General features: G+C 33.3%; 1 long non-coding RNA gene across 1 annotated transcript; it reads left to right on the top strand.

The window, feature by feature from the left end:
* Positions 1–907: 907 nt before the first annotated feature.
* On the top strand, positions 908–3,788 carry LOC106420676. The gene is made up of 2 exons (XR_001284033.3): positions 908–2,777; positions 2,856–3,788. It is a non-coding gene; the product is annotated as an uncharacterized LOC106420676 (long non-coding RNA).
* The last annotated feature ends 7,189 nt before the right edge of the window (positions 3,789–10,977 follow it).

Genomic DNA, 10,977 nt, shown 5'->3' with positions numbered 1-10,977 from the left:
TACTAGAATGGGACCTAGGAGGTGTTATAAAAGAGAACCGAAATCCGAAAAACCCGATCTGAACGCCAACGATTACCCAAACGCCCAGACCTAGTGCTGGCTATCGAGGAAGTGTTCGAGCACAGGGGTGACAAAATGTGGTTTTCAATGGGATGTGGAACCTAAAGGCAGTATACACCTGATGCTCATCGTTGTTTTTGAATAAGGTAATATTTCCCATATATGCATAGCTTCTTGCTAAGCATCTAATTATCTAAAATTAATTGACAAGCCAAGACAAGTATCCGGATCTATGTTTGAATATCCCTATATATTAATTAATTGAGAATTATTTAAAAAGTTGTAATATATATTTTGTATTAATTACAAAAGAGATTCGATGATGTGTCACTTAATTAGACTGATAATTTGGCTTACATGACACCATAAGAATCAACTGAATAATTTGTAGGTCCAAAATTCAATTGCTAAAGAATATTATATTAATCCGAAATATAAGAAGCGTATATTCTTTCCTTAAATAAATGTTACAGTGTTACTTAATATGATTAACATATATATGACTACTAATGATTATAAATAATAAAGATTTGATAACAATTTTTATATCATTCCTCATTCTTTTAATTTTCTATTATTAAAAGAAATCAAGCAATCACATTAACCATATAATAAAAAATTAAACATTTTCTTATGTGTTATATTTTGAATTTTTTAAAACGACTTTATATTACAAAAATATTAAAAATCCCTTTGAAAATTTTGTGATCAATGGCTTAATTTTTTTTGTTATAAAAAGATACAATTATCATAAAATCGTATTAATATGAATTTTTTAGTAGATATTCATATTAAATAATACATATATATATATATCTATTTTAATATTGTTTAAGTTAAACTATGTACCATTTAAAAATACATAAATATGTTAATTTTCAAATTTACATTGAAAGAGTATCGAGACCTTAATATTTTAATTTTGACATTTGCTTCGAAAAATATCACATCGAATTTTTTTGGATTAATGGTTTAAATTTTTTGTTACATCAAATATACAAATGTTAATAAAACCATATGAGTAAGAAGTCTCAATAATAAATATTTATATTAAAATATATTATATATTAATGTCAATATCATTGAAATATAATTATATACTATATAAAATAATTAAAATGATTATTTTGATTTGTTTACCGTAAATATATTGTAAAAAACAAGAGGTATTATGTTGATTTATGTTATTACTCTAATCTCTTATATCTTAATTGAGAAGTGTAAGATTTTATTAATTAGTAATGTTCAAAAATCTTACAAGAGATCGATACAACTAAGATTTATTTAGAAGCTATTGAAATCACCTAGCGAAAACATGGATTGAATAACAAATTCACTTTCCTAACCTAACCCACTTTCTATTCGTCACAACACCGGCAGAGAATATTTGGAAGTATCGATTGACAAGCTGAAGTGGTTACTTTTTTAAGTTCAGCCCACTGTTTTCTTTAAATGAGCCTAAAATAGTTTTTAATGATTAACTAAATGGACCACATACATAGCAAAATTTATTTTGATTTAAAAGTTATTGCATACCCAAAATCAATATGAACCATCATCATTTTCGTTTAAAATTTTGTCACAATTAAAATATAGGGTTGAGCAAAAAATTCGAATAAAAAAAACAAAACCAATCCAAAAAATAGTAATGAACTTTAACCAAAATTGGTTAGGTATCCGAATGAGTTCAAAATTTTTGTATCTAGAAAACCGGAACCGAACCGAAATATTTCGGGTATCCGAATATATCCGAACCAGATTTATGTACTTAAATATATTAATTATTTTTAAGTTTAATATGTAAAAGAATATACAAAATATATAAGGTGTTTTTAAACTGTCCAAAATACTTGGAAATATATAAAAATAGTTATAAGTACATGTTTAAAATAGCTAAACCAAATTTTACGTTAAGTTTAAGTATTTTGGCATACATTATTCAAATTTATATGTTATAATATTATTTTTATTTTTATATTTTAAAAAATTTAAAGTATATATGAACTTTAATTTTTGAAAAAAATTTAAATAGGTTATCCGAACCGAACCAAATCCGCAAAGATCCAAACCGAACCAAATCCGCATGGATCCAAACTTAACCGAACTAAATGGTACTCGAATGTCCACCTCTAATCAAATGTAAAATTGATTTCAAAAATATATATTTATCTATCAATCTATTATTACAAAACTTTCTTCTTGTCTTATACTGCCACATTAGTAATTTGTTAAACCAGAGACATGTGTCCAATCCTCTATACTCACCGTTTCATTTATTTTTTTCCCCAAATGTGTTGGGCTTGGATTCCTATTTTGTCTGAGCGTACTGCTTTATTAAGCCTGTACTGATAGAAAGCGTAATATGGTGTGCTCGAAACGCGGCGTTTCTTATTTTGTAGTTTCATCGCAGCCGTAGGGGATTCGATCGATTCTTCCTACCGATCCAGCAATCCATCGGTTACGGATTCATTCCACAAACCCTTAACTGTTTAGACCCACTAAAACCAGGATCACTCATTCAATCATTCTTATCCAATCTTCCAAACTGTAGATAAAGGTAAGGATTCCTCTCTTGAGAATCCTCACAGTTCCTAGCAATTGAATTTCTGTTTCCATAGCGGCAGCTTCAGCCATTAGTACTTAGTAGCGACGGAAGGAAATCAGTTGGTGGGGGAGTTGGTTTCTGTAACCCCTTGTCAATTGAACTCTTAAATGAGGTTTTCCGCTTCCTTCTTTCACCTTTTGTCTGGGATATTGTCATATATGTGACGTCGAATTTGATTTGGTTCTTGCAGACAATGCCAGCCTTTACACCAAAGTCTGTTTTTGATCATTTGAGGAACAATCGTGTGTGCTATGACCGTGTAAATGGCAAAGTGCGTAACACATAAATTACATTTTAAAAGTTGACCACAAGTTTGTATGTTTGCAGAGTCAACATTTTTTCTCAGGACCTTCCAAGCATGTTTTCACTTTGTATTTGGAGAAATGAACATGTGGAAAACGTGTATTCCTTAATGCGCACATACGGGACTTCTACTTTGACAATGAAACCGGTGATGGTCATTTACACTTTTATCATAAATGTATACTCAAACATGACACATACCACATGTTATGTAATTCTGATCGTAATTGCTTCCCAAGTTCTTCCAAGTATAGAGGTGTCCAGAAAATAGAATCAGTAACGGTGTCCGAAGTTAATTTGCCAGCATAGGTCAGTAGCAGGTTTGGAGACCCCCTTGAGAGAGATTTCCCACAATGTCTCCAAGACATTGTCAGCAGAATCTACACATTTTAGTTGAAGTTGTCCGATTTCAAAATCTCTTCAAAGCATCAGACGTTCACCGTCTCTCAAATCTTCCATCGCCCCCACCTGTACCGATACTGGCCCAGCTCATGAAACACATCAGCTTCCAACAACCACCTCACCTCTTCAGCCTGATTTAGGCAGAGTCACAGTGGAGGAGACAATGGTTCCACCAAAGGAGTCTACAGTTATAAACGCACATAATACTTCACTTCTCAAGTTTCCACGATTATGACCCTAGTTTTTACTTGCAAGCTTTGATATCACCAACTATCTTTTCAAATTATTTGCACAATAAAGTTACATTCTTTTTTGCTTATTTGCTACTTTTTGTCAACTTGGTAATGTTATGCGACGACGTCCTCATGTTGAGTTACGATCATGAAAAGCCACAAAATCCTGGTCTTTGGATTTTCTATGGTTCGTGTATAATAACATTTAACTTCAGAAGATTATATTTGACCAAAAAAAAAAAATTTCAGAAGATTATACAGAGACTGTCTCTGATTTTTTGAAGAATGATACGATCGGTTTATGATCACATGGTTTGAACCTCTCACACCAATATCTTTATTCATTCGGTTCACTTGCACGAAACCCTCCAAATCATTTTGTAGCTATTGTTTATTGTATCTATGTAAGGATAATAGGTATATCCTAGATTTGCCTCAAGGTTGTTTCTGAATAAAAGAATCAAGGATTATTTCTTATGAAAATCATTATTATTCAGTATTCATCAAAACACATGAATACATTAATCAACAACATTCAGAATTAAATACATGAATCATAAAAAAAATTACGAAAATCGTAGAAAAGAAAATTAACTTTAAAAAAAAGAAGAAATTATTGTGAATGGTGTTACTCATATTTTGTTTATAAAACCCATTTTACAATTCCATATCTTCCATGCTACAATAGAAAAAATGAAACTAAAATGTCTCATTTATATGAATATAAATTAAAAAATATTGCAAATAATGAAACCCTTCAAGCAAATTATATTTTAATATAAAAAAATAATTTACAATATACAATGAAAAGACTATATATAAATAAAATTAAAATTTAATAAATTAAATCCAGTGACTTAAACTTAGCACAAACAAACCAACTACAACCTAAGTAGCAAACCAACTCCTACAATTGGATTAGCATATTAACAATCATATATTAGGGGTGTCGATTCGGGCTGGTCCGGCCCAACCCAAACCCGCTAAGACCTTAAATATTTGAGCCCGGTCTGGAAATATTTTGGTCCTAAAATTTAAAGCCCGGCCCGGTCTTTATAGGGCTATAGGGTTTCCCAGATTTTTTTGGGTTTTTCGAAAAAATAATTTGTCATTGTCACTTCCATCGTTTTAATAGATGTGGATTTTCATTAAAAAGAACAATTTCATTTTTTTTTAAAATATAAAGTGAGTTTAAACTTTTCTTCTTTATCAAAATGTTTTACTCTTTCGTATGCTTTAAAAACATATTATAAACAAACCAAATTTAATAAGATTTAGATAGTCAAATATAAATCAAAACTAAATATATAAGAGAACAAAATTTATGATAAACATGATCATGCGTTTCATACTTTGCAATTTGAAAAAAAAAAACATGTAGTACATAAAAAAAGAAAGTACATTTGCATATTTAAAATGTGACACCTATAACGATCAGACAATAAAGTGCATTAACAACTTTTATATTTGCTTTATTAGAGTTTAGATAAAAATATTAAAATAAAATGTCAATATTAATAATGGTTTTGATTGTAAAAACGATAATATTTAAGATAAAATATAAAATTTCGGGTTTTCGGGCCTGCCACAGCCCAAACGGGCTTATGCCAAAATTACGCAAAGTCCAAATGGGTTTAGCTCGAAAAACTCAATTTTTTTGGGCTTATAAAATTAAACCTAAACCCGGTAATTCTTAGGGTTGGACGGGCTCGGGCTGCGGGTTTTGGCCCCAATTGACATGTCTATCATATATACATATATATTTCTTAATGTGAGATATGAGTGAAAGACATTCTGCGCGTAGTGCGGATCGACTACGTGTTGTTTATAATATTTAAGTACAATATATTTTTAAAAGTTATCATTTAGTATGCATTAATTAAAATGACACTGTAAACTGGCACGTGATGTTCTCATATAATGATATTTGTACCTTTGTGAAAATATTGGTCAGCAGCAAAATGTTAAAACAATAAGACATAGGACATTGAAATAAAAAATTACAAAATCGACGGTTATAGTGTTCCAAACATAATCGAGAGCTTGCCTCTCATAAGCTTACTTTCTTGCTTTATTAATTCGTGTGTTGTTGTTCCATAACATTTTTATTTTTATTTTTGCTAACATTGTTGTTCCATAACTAAAATGATGTTTTACACAAACTTCTCTTGAGTATTTTCTAGTTCTCTTTGATTATTACTAATCAATTCTTGAGCTTTTCTTCGGTTTACATGGTCCATCCAAACCGGGAGAAATTTTTTTTTACCAAGTGCGAACAAGCGGATAAGCCTTAATTAAAGACTAACAAAACAAAAAAACATGAGCAAGAAAGTTCAGACCTTTTAACATCATCATTTCATGTGTAGGTCTATCTGCATGGAATATCTGAGAAATGGACTTTCAAGTTCAAGGGCCTCATGTACAGCTGCAACACGTTGCAAACTGTCAGGAAACCATATGCCAAAACTATAATATATATATTAGACTATAACCCAAAAAAGAGTATTTTTAAAAATTGTTTACCTTCACTCTTATCTAACGGTGGATAATAAATTAAAGTATTTTAATATTTAGAAAATAAATCGTAACCAATCAAAATTACTGCATTTTTTTTTTTCAAAATATATCTATGCCGCCGTTTTTGATGGGGCCCACTCATAACGTCCTTCTCGCACATTCCCCCAACACTCCTCACAAAGCTCTCTCTGGCGATTCTCGCAACTTTCTTGGACTCTCTCCAGAGAATAAAAACTTCGACTTCTCTAAAGGTTTCTTGACGAACAAGGTTCAGGGTTTCTTGGATTTTCTAGAGAGAAAAGGTGACTTTCTCTTTCTCTTTCTCGCTGTTCGTTGCGTTGTTCTTCGTTGATCGGTGCGTTTTTCTTCGTTAATTGTTGCGTTGTACTTTAGCACAAGAACGTGTTGAGAATTAGGGTTTCTTGGATTTTCGAGAGAGAAAAGGTGACTTTCTCTTTCTCGTTGATCATTGAGTTGTTCTTCGTTGATCGCTGTGTTGTTATTCGTTGATCGTTGCGTTGTACTTTAGCACAAGAACATTTTGAGAATTAGGGTTTCTTGGATTTTCAAGAGAGAAAAGGTGGCTTTCTCTTTCTCGTTGTTCGTTGATCGATCATTGCGTTGCTCTTCGTTGATCGTTGCGTTGCACTTTAGCACAACAACATTTTGATAATTAGGGTTTATCTGATTCGGTTGATTGTGGATTGTTGACTTGTGAAAGGTAATTTCAGATGGATGATGATGGTGGTGATCGCATTCTTGAGTTTCCTACCAGTTTTGAAAATGCCTTTGTATTGAATGATTACGACAAGTGTAATGGCATCATCGACAAGATACAGGTAGTCTTATTGTTAATTTTCACTTGAAATTATACTATGACGTAATGAGTCACTCTCTCTCTCTCTCTCTCTCTCTCTCTCTCTCTCTCTTATTGTTATTTGTTTAAGGAACTTGTGGAACAAAGACGCAATATAGCTCACGCTGGAGCTCAAGAATCAAACCATGCTGTTTTACCAATCCAAGGCAGAGAGGAGCTTAATGCGTCTGATGTAGCTCATGCGGGAGCTCAGGAATATGACTCAAACCGAGCAGCAAACATCCAAGGCAGAGAGGAGCTTAATGCACACGGTGATGAGTCGCATGTACCTCTTGCTCGAGCTCAGGAATCTGACTCAAACCGAGCAGCAAACATCCAAGGCGGAGAGGAGCTTAATGCACAAAAGCTTATAACAAAAGCTCCTGTGATGCGTGTGACAACATCTTGCAACATTTGAGGGTAATAGCTTTAACTTCATAAGAATTAATAGCAATGGGTCCTATATTTTGAGTGTATCTTGTTTTTGTTTTGATGTTGTGTAGGAAATTGTGGCTAAGCGTGTCAATGGTAAACCGTTTGTATACGGACAGGAGCTAGAAAATCTTCTAGACTTAGACTCTCTAGATCAGCACATACCACGCTCTCCTATGTTCAACGAGCATGCATTTGGCTTTGGTATCAATGATGTGGGTGATATTGATGCTGATGGTGAAGAAGGTGGCTTTGCTCTTGGTGAAGAAGAAGAAGGAGACCAAGGAGAAGAAGAAGGAGACGAAGAAGGAGGAGGAGAAGAAGGAGAAGGAGAAGAAGAAGGAGGAGAAGAAGGAGAAGAAGTTGTGCCTCGTCGTGTATGGAAACCGACTCATAAGGTTTGATTTACAATATAGTATATAGCTTTATAAAGCCTTTATTTATATCATATTTTATATTCACATCAATTTTTTTTTTGGTAGCTTTTGGAAGGGGTTTCAACCGCAATTTCTTCACAAGAATCATCGTCTTCTTCATCTTCAGATTCGGATTAGGAGATATGAGTCCACCTAGCTTCATCTTCATCATACGTATTTTAGTGACTATAAATTTGATTTTCGTATAAGTACAATCATACTGAAAGCACTAATGGTTTGGACCAAATGATCAAATGTATAATGAAAGCACTCGTGGTTTGGACCAAATGTTCAAATTTAAGACCGCGTATATGCATCTATATCTCGCTATCTTTGGGTCTAACCAACAATTTATTACTCTTCACACTACTGAAGTATTTTTGTGTAACAAAATCAGTTGCGGACCAAAAACCAGCAGGCAGATTACGAAGTGATCACTAACTGTATTATAGGGGGGGGGGGGGGGGGGGGGGGGGGGGGGGGAACTGTAAACAAAGACGCCATATATGACAAAGCATTGTGTGATAATATTTATTCTCTAATCAAAGGCACTACAAAAATGAAATAATAGAAACGAATTATTCTATTTATAGAAAATGTGTAAATGATATTAAATTATTTCGCAATTTAAGCAAAAGCATATGACAATATCACACCATGGTCAACACAACTTTTTTTAAACAGAAGGTGTGTGGCTATTCTGTTGTTCTCCAGCTCTTTTTGGACTATCGTTTTCCTCGAACTTGGCATGGCAGCTAAACGACGCCTCTTCTCTTTCGTGCTATGAGGAGTGCAACACAAGGCTTTAACAAAGCGTCCGTAAAATGGGTGCTCGTCGTTTTTTCACGTTTTCTTGCTTTGTCATTAATTAAAAAAAGCATAGCATGCGTGTTGTCCGATATTATTGGGAGCCTGAGACACTTGATAGGCCTGAGCATTTTACCCGGACCCGAAGACCCGAGAGAAACCGACCCAAAAAATTCCGACCCGATCCGAAACAGACCCGATCTTTTTACCCTATTGGATCATGTTGTGAAGGATCTGCGGGTCTTAGACCCGACCCGACCCGCACCCAAGACCCGAGTGGGGTACCCGAAAACCCAAAACTTCTAGTATATATTAGGTATATATGAATGTTTCAGTTTATTTTTGGTATTATGAGTATTTTTTTTTAAGTTTCAAATTTTAGTTTTTTGGTATCGTTTTGGGTTTCAGATAAAAATTTAGATTTCAAAAATATAATTGAGATAATCAGATAAAATTTAAGATATTTTTCATGTCCTTGGATCATATTTTAGATAAAATTTCTCATATTTTTTTAGTATTTAAATATTTTCAGATATTTTCGGTGTGTTTTAGGTATTTTTTTGGTTGGGTGGGACCTGACATGACCCGAACCGAACCCGATCCGTAACCGAATCTGAATCGACAAACTCTAATTACCCTATTGGGTCCAACTATCTAAGTTTCGACCCGACCCGGATCCGAGAACACCCGAACCGAACCCGACCCGAGAATTTCAAATTATCCTATTGGTCATAAACTCTTAGACCCGAAAGACCCAGACCGGCAATGACCCGACCCGAACCCGACCCGAGGACCCGAATGTCAGGCCTAACACTTGATATGCATTAGAAAAAAGAAACATGAACAAATGTTGTTTGATGTTTCTGAAAACAGTAAACACAACACAACTTTAACTACAACAAAGGCTGATGTTATAATTCCTTGTAGCTGTTGCAGGGAAAAGAAGCTTAACCGAGGCACGCATAAACGGCGTAAGACCAAAACATCAGGAATTGCACTGTTGCTTGTCCACTGGTCCAAACAGACTAAAATCAAAAGATATATAGGTAACTTTGCCGTCTACAAATTGGAGCAGAAATTATGCAGTACATAACCTGAGACTTGCAAGATACTACTAAACCTTTGTATAGCAACAAAAGGTAAGACTAAAATCAACTTTAGTTGCCAAGTTAAGCACAAGTGGGATATACCAACCACAATCAAAACGGTGGAGTATCCACAGGTAAGCGTATCACCATCATCACCCATATGAAATTACCTTTCATGTATGTACTATACTCTACGATCTTGTCATGTACGTACATTTTACATCTTTGCACCCTTTTCTATTCTTCTCTTTTCTGCTCCATAACAAAAACTAACCATGCGATCAAAATAACACTGAGACTAGCAGTGTTCTTTTGCCATGAACACATTGGCTTGAGTTTCAAGTGACTGAGTTAGAGTTCATAGTGCTTGAGAGAAGTTGATGTAAGTAATTAGAGAAGAATCAACTTGTTTTAACGAATGTATGAGAACTTACAGTACGAAGGCGCTTGACACCGTAAGGCGCTTGACACCGTAAGGCGCTTGACACCGTTTCTTCCAGCAGCCATACATAAATGCCCACATCTTGAGCACTGTTACCAGAAAGAACAAATACCAAAACTGGAGATCCATCATCCTGAAGAGACCCAAAGATTTTTAGGAATAAAAATCAAAACTAAATTATTTAATCTGAATAAAATAATATATATAGTGCTTCCAATATTAATCACTTCGATTCGAAGAAATGTGTTTATGGTATTGTCATAATCAAATAAGATATTAGAAACTACCTATTTAAAAAATAATTTGTATGCATAAAAGTATATACATAAGAGTAAACACATAAATCAAAACAAACACCTTTTGTGTTTTTGATAAATAAAATCAAAACAATCATTTTATTTACTTTATATGGTATAAATTAGACTAGTGATATTGACATAAATATATAGTATATTTTAATATAAATATTTATTAGGGAGATTTGCCAAAAATAACTCAAAACTTGATTTTGAATACAAAAGTATACCACAAATTCAATTAAATGCAAAAGTAACCTAAAAGCCTAGTGAAATTACAACAGCCCCCTTATGAACAAACAAAAAAACATGTATTCAATTTTACCATTATAACCCTCCGTTAGAGAAGACTTCTTTGTAAGTCTTCTCGTTCAGTAGATCTTAAAAATAATTTTATAATTTGTAAGTCTTCTCGTTCAGTAGATCTTAAAAATAATTTTATAATTTTATAAAAAATATTTTGATGGGTAAAAAATTGAAATCATGTAATAATAAACATTTCTCAATGATGTAAATTTAG

Source organism: Brassica napus, chromosome C3, assembly GCF_020379485.1.
Source record: "Brassica napus cultivar Da-Ae chromosome C3, Da-Ae, whole genome shotgun sequence".
Classification (NCBI taxonomy): domain Eukaryota; kingdom Viridiplantae; phylum Streptophyta; class Magnoliopsida; order Brassicales; family Brassicaceae; genus Brassica; species Brassica napus.
Note: the sequence above shows the minus strand (reverse complement) of the source record. Positions and strands in the feature narration are given on the sequence as shown.